Source organism: Schistocerca serialis, chromosome 8 (genome assembly GCF_023864345.2).
Source record: "Schistocerca serialis cubense isolate TAMUIC-IGC-003099 chromosome 8, iqSchSeri2.2, whole genome shotgun sequence".
Classification (NCBI taxonomy): domain Eukaryota; kingdom Metazoa; phylum Arthropoda; class Insecta; order Orthoptera; family Acrididae; genus Schistocerca; species Schistocerca serialis.
In genome coordinates, this window is record NC_064645.1 from 498,355,794 (window position 1) to 498,362,982 (window position 7,189).

Below are 7,189 nucleotides of genomic sequence, written 5' to 3' on the forward strand. Positions count from 1 at the left end.
CCTTACACAAAAACCGAGGGTAATGGAATCGGGGAACTAGGATTCCCGGAAAGCTTGTTTTCTCAGCCGCCACTCTCAGTGTGCCGCTGTCGTATATCGCCAAAGCTGTTGGCATTTCGAGTCGAGTCTCAGGGCAGCCGATTTCTCCGGCGAGCAGGCGGGGTTCCGGCAATCGAGAGGCCCATCTCATACAGCCCCCTCCCTCCCCCTGTTCCGCACCTCGGCCCGCCTAGGCTCGCCTCCCGATTAATTAACATACCTGGTGCTCGCCGGCGCATACGGCAGGCTTCAAGGTCGCAGCCTAAACTGCTCCAGAGGCGCTGCTGACACACATCACGCCCTGCAGTCGTCGCAGCGCTCCAGTAGGCCGGTCGTGTGCGCGGGGGAGTGCTGCTTAGTCAAAGGAACTTGGTCATCTTTTTCATATTATTTGTTTACAACTGCTATTCAAGCAGGTTGGTTCCTTCAGGATTCCAATACACCACAGTATTGCCCACTGTTTTGACTAAGAAACATTGCTTTTCATCATTATCTCCGTTCCATGCGCCGGGCCGGCCGCCGTGGCCGAGCGGTTCTAGGCGATCCAGTCCAGAACCGCGCTGCTGCTACGGTCGCAGGTTCGAATCCTGCCTCGGGCATGGATGTGTGTGATGTCCTTACGTTAGTTAGGTTTAAGTAGTTCTGAGTCTAGGGGACTGAACACTGGACTCGCATTCGGGAGGACGACGGTTCAATCCCGTCTTCAACCATACTGATTTAGGTTTTCCGTGATTTCCCTAAATCGTTTCAGGCAAATGCCGGGATGGTTCCTTTGAAAGGGCACGGCCGATTTCCTTCCCAATCCTTCCCTAACCCGAGCTTGCGCTCCGTCTCGAATGACCTCGTTGTTGACGGGACGTTAAACACTAACTACCTACCTACCTACCCATCTAGGGGACTGATGACCTCAGTGTTAAGTCCTATAGCGCTTAGAGACATTTGAACCATTTGAACCATGCACGGCCTCACGCCACTTTACTGAGACGGCCTCGTTTGCCTACCCAGTACCAGTCTACTGGTCGACGTCGGAGCTAACGTCCTGCTGCATCAGTAACCTCCCCACGTACTACTCACCGCGGAATGTATCCTTCACTGGGCCAAACAGATGGAAGTCGTGCGAGATCCAGGCTGCAGAGTGGCTGATCAAGAACCGCCCAGTGAAGTTTTGTGAGCTCCTTTCGGGTACACAGGCTTGTGTAAGGCCTTGCTTTGTCGTGGATAAGGAGAATCTCGTTTGCATTTTTGTGGCGACGAACAGGCTGAAGTTTGTTCAGTTTCTTGAGGCTAGGATAATATAATTCAGAGTTCCCAGCATGAGATTTTCACTCTGCAGCGGAATGTGCGCTGATATGAAACTTCCTGGCAGATTAAAACTGTGTGCCGGACCGAGACTCGAACTCGGGTCCTTTGCCTTTCGCGGGCATGTGCTCTACTAACTGAGCTACCCAAGCACGACTCACGACCCGTCCTCACAGCTTTTATTTCTGCCCGCAAAGGTCCCGAGTTCGAGTCTCGTCCCGGCACACAGTTTTAATCTGCCAGTAAATTTCAGATCAGCGCACACTCCGCTGCAGAGTGAAAATCTCATTCTGGAAATATCTCCCAGGCTGTGGCTAAGCCATGTCTCCACAATATCCTTTCTTTCAGGAGTGCTTCTGCAAGGTTCGCATCAGAGCTTCTGTAAAGTTTGGAAGGTAGGAGACGAGGTACTGGCAGAAGTAAAAGCTGTGAGGACGGGTCGTGAGTCGTGCTTGGGTAGCTCAGTTGGTAGAGCACTTGCCCGTGAAAGGCAAAGGTCCCGAGTTCGAGTCTCGGTCCAGCACACAGTTTTAATCTGCCAGGAAGTTTTACTTCAGTGTTGATTGTTGCACCATGCATGAGGACATCAAATAAAATAACCCCTTCACAGTGTAAAGTGGGTGTTTATTCTAGAATTGAGAACAACTGTGTAAGTTGAAATGTCGCAAATTTTAGCACAAAAATTACAGCTTTTACACAGTTTTCAACTCGATGACATAAAAACAGCGCAATGGATAACGCATATCGCGAAGATCAGAAAGTGAAATAATCCTATACACAACACTATTAAATATTAATCTCTGAAAGAACATTAATCCTGAGCACAATAATATGAGAGTTTGATTGGAAGTTTCTTTACAAAATTGCTCCTACGCATTTGATATGATGTTGGTCAGTACTACGAAAATCGTCCGATTCCGGTTCAATTTTCGGTACTAGTTAGGATGACAATCAAGTCTATGGTGGATGGTTAGTTATGTGACAAATTTGAGCGCAGGAATACCCAAGGCCGCTTGAGTTTACAGTGGACGTAAGCTGGTGAATCAACAAAGTTTATGCCTCTGCACGCGGTATTTACCTTAAGCTGCGACGAGATGCTGACTGGAAGGCCGCTCTCTCCCACTGGAATCCCTAAAAACTGATCAGGCCTTTGCTGAACTTTCCAGCAGAAACTTTCCTTATGCTTCTCGTTATGCAAGAAAACATGTAATCTGCCCTCGTCTTAGTGTGTGGTGATGTACATGCACGTGGTTGGAGCAGCGTGCATATTATAGTGCCCTCTCAGTTCTCAAAAGAACAGTTAACTAATTTGGCTGGTTCGTTTCTCCACAGTTGGACCTAAATGTTGCTACAGCTAATGTCTAGCTAGATTGCAGGGGCTGTGAACGCGGCGTCCACAGAAATTTCTTCTCTGTGTCGCACAGAGCACTAAGCGCTTCGTTCTGCACTCGACACCAATTGAGAGAAGAGTCCCCGAACTTGTCCTAGTCATGGGAGAAGTTCTTCCCCCACTTGGGTTCATTCGATCCTCACGTCACAGCCTTTTTGACCAATATGAGCGTTCCTCTTATTTTGTGGAAACTCTCTCTACCAATCGCAATGCCCTTTCTATCAAACTGCATCGAAACTTCAGTATTTTTATCCTTCCTAGTGCGTTTCCGCCAATGGGACGTTTTGTGCCCGTTCTAGACGTCTAATGTACGTTGACCTTTCCGTGTGTCGCACTCACTGGACATGTGATTGAAGTGCATTACTATATTTTGTTCGTATCCAGTTGGAATTCCGAAACGCAGCTTTCTAAAGCTTTTTCTCTGTCCCTTGTGCAGATGTGCCACTACACACGGCCCTCCCTCCTGAATCACCTGGTCGGGGTCGCTGACCTTCCTCCTGTCACGCCTTTAAGTGGTTTCCGTTTTAACACCTGCAGCGCGCGTTTGCTTCACCATTGTCCACCAGGCTTTTCAAACTAAAAACGACTCGCATTGCCTGTTCCACCTTCTGCTCAAAGAAATGCATTGTATAGGAACAGTGTGTTAATTACTGTCGATTGACTGTCATCCCTTTTTGCATTACATGTTGATAGGCAAATGTTCTCATAACCGCCGAATAACGTTAGGTGTGATATTCACCTTCTCATTGCGATATGTAAAGCTCTCATGTAAGGTGTGAATCTGACCATTAATCTGACACCTTATAAGAGTTCCGGAAGACCTTCGCCATACCTTTACCCACTGAGGGTGCGACTTTGAACTTTTTCTTCAGAGGTGAGGTGGTTTAGCGTCACCATGATCTGGAGGTTTCTTTTCGGTTCAAGTCATGAATCCACGTTTCATCGCCTGTGACGATTTTGGACAGAAAATTGTCACAGTTAGCCTCGTAATACGCAAACAGTTCCTCACATATGGCCCTTTTTGCTCTTTATGGTCTTCTGTTAGGCGACAAGGAACCCACCGGGCACACACCTGTGGGGACGCCAATCAGTGGATACGAGTGTCAGCACCGCTAACACAGATGCCACTTGAGCAGTGAGGTGTCTGATTGTGATCCGCTGATCGTTTCGAATGAGAGTGACCGCACGTTCCAACATCGCGGGAGTCACAGCAGTGTGCGGGATGCCGGCACACGGGGGATTGGATAGGTGTGACTAGGGACTCCTGTTGGGTAGACCGTTCGCCGGGTGCAAGTCTTTCGATTTGACGCCACTTCGACGACTTGCTTGTCGATGGGGATGAAATGATGATGATTAGGACAACACAACACCCAGTTCCTGAGCAGAGAAAATCTCCAACCCAGCCGTGAATAGAACCTGGGGCCTTAGGATTGACATTCTGTCGAGCTGACCACTCAGCTATCAGAGGAGGATATTGATTAGGTTTGCCCGGCCTTGTTGCGATGACGACAGACGCCTCGCCCAACGACTCACATTGCTTTTGTTCACTGCCAGCTCTCCGCAGAGATTCTGCAAGCGCCTGTGAATGTCTGCCATGTTCTAGTATTCCGCCAAAAGAAACTCAGTGGCAGCTGTCGCCTTGGAACACACCTCCGTTACAGACGCCATTTTGAAAGCTACGTATAGTGCCGTTATCTATCGGATATTCTTGAAACTATAGGGGCTGAAGCTGGAATATTCCACGATGTCCCACTACAAATTCTGCGTATTGTAAACCGAAATTTGCAGAGAAAAACAATGTCTTGCATTACTTATTGGACGCCGCTCGTACACTGGCAAGCGAGTAAGGACGAATGTAACTTTTGCAAGATTGTCATTGCCAAGTAACATAGTTCGATGGACCTTGGACCATACATACAGAAGGTAACTGCAAGAAATACGCATTGACACAAACAGAAACCACACTTTTATTCAGAGACAATAATTAGACTAAAGACACGAGATTTACGATGGGCCCCTGGACTTTACAGGACGTGGTTCTTAGCAGGATGTGTGATCACCACGGACGACAATGCATGCTCTGCAACGTGCTGTTTATATTGGCAACAAGGTCGTTAAGCAGTTCTCGTGGTATGGCGTTGCATTCCTTCACCAGCGAGGTTGACAACTGCTGGACTCTCATTGATTCATGCGGACGTCCTGCAGTACGCCTCCCAACGCGTAGACCTGTCCATCCGCCTGATATTCTCTCGTTCAAAGAGCTCCTCCAGCTGCGATGTTCGATGCGGTCGTGGATTGTGATCCATAAAAAAGAAGTCAGGGCCGAATACAGGCCAGAAAAGACGCACGTTGGAAGGAGTACAGTGTCACAATAACGTTGACTGTTGAGTTAACCGTGCTCAAAGATTAGGAGGTCTGTCCACACGCGCAACATTATGCCTCCATACACTGCAATGACTGGACCTTCAAAACGATCATGTACGACCTCTCGCCATTTGAGGATACGTCGAAAATCGTAACTCAGACTGAATATGATCTTATATGAGATGGGAATGCAGTCGTATTGTTCATTAGTCTAGTGCCTATGCTCTTGGCACCACTGAATCCGTGCCGCGGATGTGCGAGTATCAAGATGTGAGGTAGTCGTCTGTCTCCGACCTTTCTCCTCAAATTTTGTCCAATTTGCGTACTAACGTTGCATACGAGATTCCGTTGCTTCATTACTTTCCGACTCCGATTATACTTGTCGACTTTGCACATGTAGTGCACGGTAATTGCATGAGTGGCTGTGGGTTAGCTTGCGGCAATGTAGGTAGCGGTAGCCCATCCATCTACACTCATGCTCATAAATTAAGGATAATTGTAGAATGTGGTGCCACACAACGTGGCATTACACAAAATTGGCGCTAATAGCATAGGAACATATGGAACACACACGACACAGATCTGTAAGTCCACAGTATTGGTGATAAGTTGAGAAAACCGTCCTGAGGCAAATGTGCTACAAAACGCCACTGTTTCCTGCGCATGTACCCCGACACCAGTATGGGATATAATCACCATGCACACGCACACAGGCTGCAAAACGGGTTGGCATACTCTGGATCAGGTGGTCGCGCAGCCTCTGGGATATAGCCTCCCATTCTTTCACCAGTGCCTGTCGGAGCTCCTGATGTGTCGTAGAGTTTGAAGACATGCAGCCATACGTCGACCGAGAGCATACCAGACGTGCTCGATGGGGTTTAGGTTTGGAGAACAGGCTGGCCACTGCATTCGCCTGATATCTTCTGTTTCAAGGTACCCCTCCATGATGGCAGCTCGGTGGAGCCGTGCGTTATCATCCATCAGGAGGATGTTGGGACCCACTGCACCCCTGAAAAGGCGGACATACTGGTGAAAAATGACGTCCTGATACACCTGACCTGTTACAGTTCCTCTGTCGAAGACATGCAGTGGTGTACGTGCACCAATCATAATCCCGCCCCACACCATCAAACCACGACCTCCATACAGGTCCCTTTCAAGGACATTAAGGGGTTGGTATCTGATTCCTGGTTCAAGCCAGATGAAAACCTGGAGAGGATCAATGCTCAGACTATACCTGGACTCGTCCGTGAACATAACCTGGGACCACTGTTCCAATGACCATGTTCTGTGTTCTTGAAACCAGGCTTTACGGGCTCTTCTGTGACCAGGGGTCAGTGGGATGCACCTTCAGGTCTCCAGGCGAATAAACCATGTCTGTTCAGTCGTCTGTAGACTGTGTGTCTGGAGACAACTGTTCCAGTGGCTGCAGTAAGGCTACCTGCAGTACTCTGCGGGCACTGATGGCAAGATATAGGTCTTCTTGTGGTGTTGTACACTGTGGACGTCCCGTACTGGACGTCCCGTACTGTGGCGCCTGGACAAGTTTCCTGTCTGCTGGAATCGTTGCCATAATCTTGAGATCACACTTTGTAGCACATGGAGGGTCCTTGCTACGACCAGGTGTTTGACCAGCCTCCAGTCACCCTAGTATTCTACCCCCCATAACGTCATCAATATGTCTTCTTTGAGCCATTTCCAACATACAGTCGCCATTAGCACGTCTGAAAACGTCTGCACACTCACCCGCTGCACCGTGCTCTGACACGCACCAACACACCTCTGCGTTGCTGCCAGTGCCATCGTGCGATGACCGCAGGTCAAATGCACCGCATGGTCTTACCCCGAGGTGATTTAAACCGCAAACCGCCCACCAGAGCGTTGTTTCACCATGTATCAGCATCATCCTTAATTTATGAGCATGGGTGTATACCTAATATATTAATATATTGATATTACTTTACCAGATCAAACTATATCATTTGACAACCATTAAAGTAAATTATTCAATTGAAATGCCCGGGTCCTCCAGCCATAAGTAAAAGGTAATGCCCCTGACGAGTTCAGGAACTAATCAAATAACGTTTCCGATGTGCA

At 48.4% G+C, this 7,189-nt stretch overlaps 1 non-coding gene across 1 annotated transcript; it reads left to right on the forward strand.

Annotated features, from left to right (window-relative positions):
* The first annotated feature begins 1,787 nt into the window (after positions 1-1,787).
* Positions 1,788-1,862, forward strand: Trnas-uga (transfer RNA serine (anticodon UGA)). The gene has a single exon. It is a non-coding gene; the product is annotated as a tRNA-Ser (tRNA).
* Positions 1,863-7,189: the final 5,327 nt, after the last annotated feature.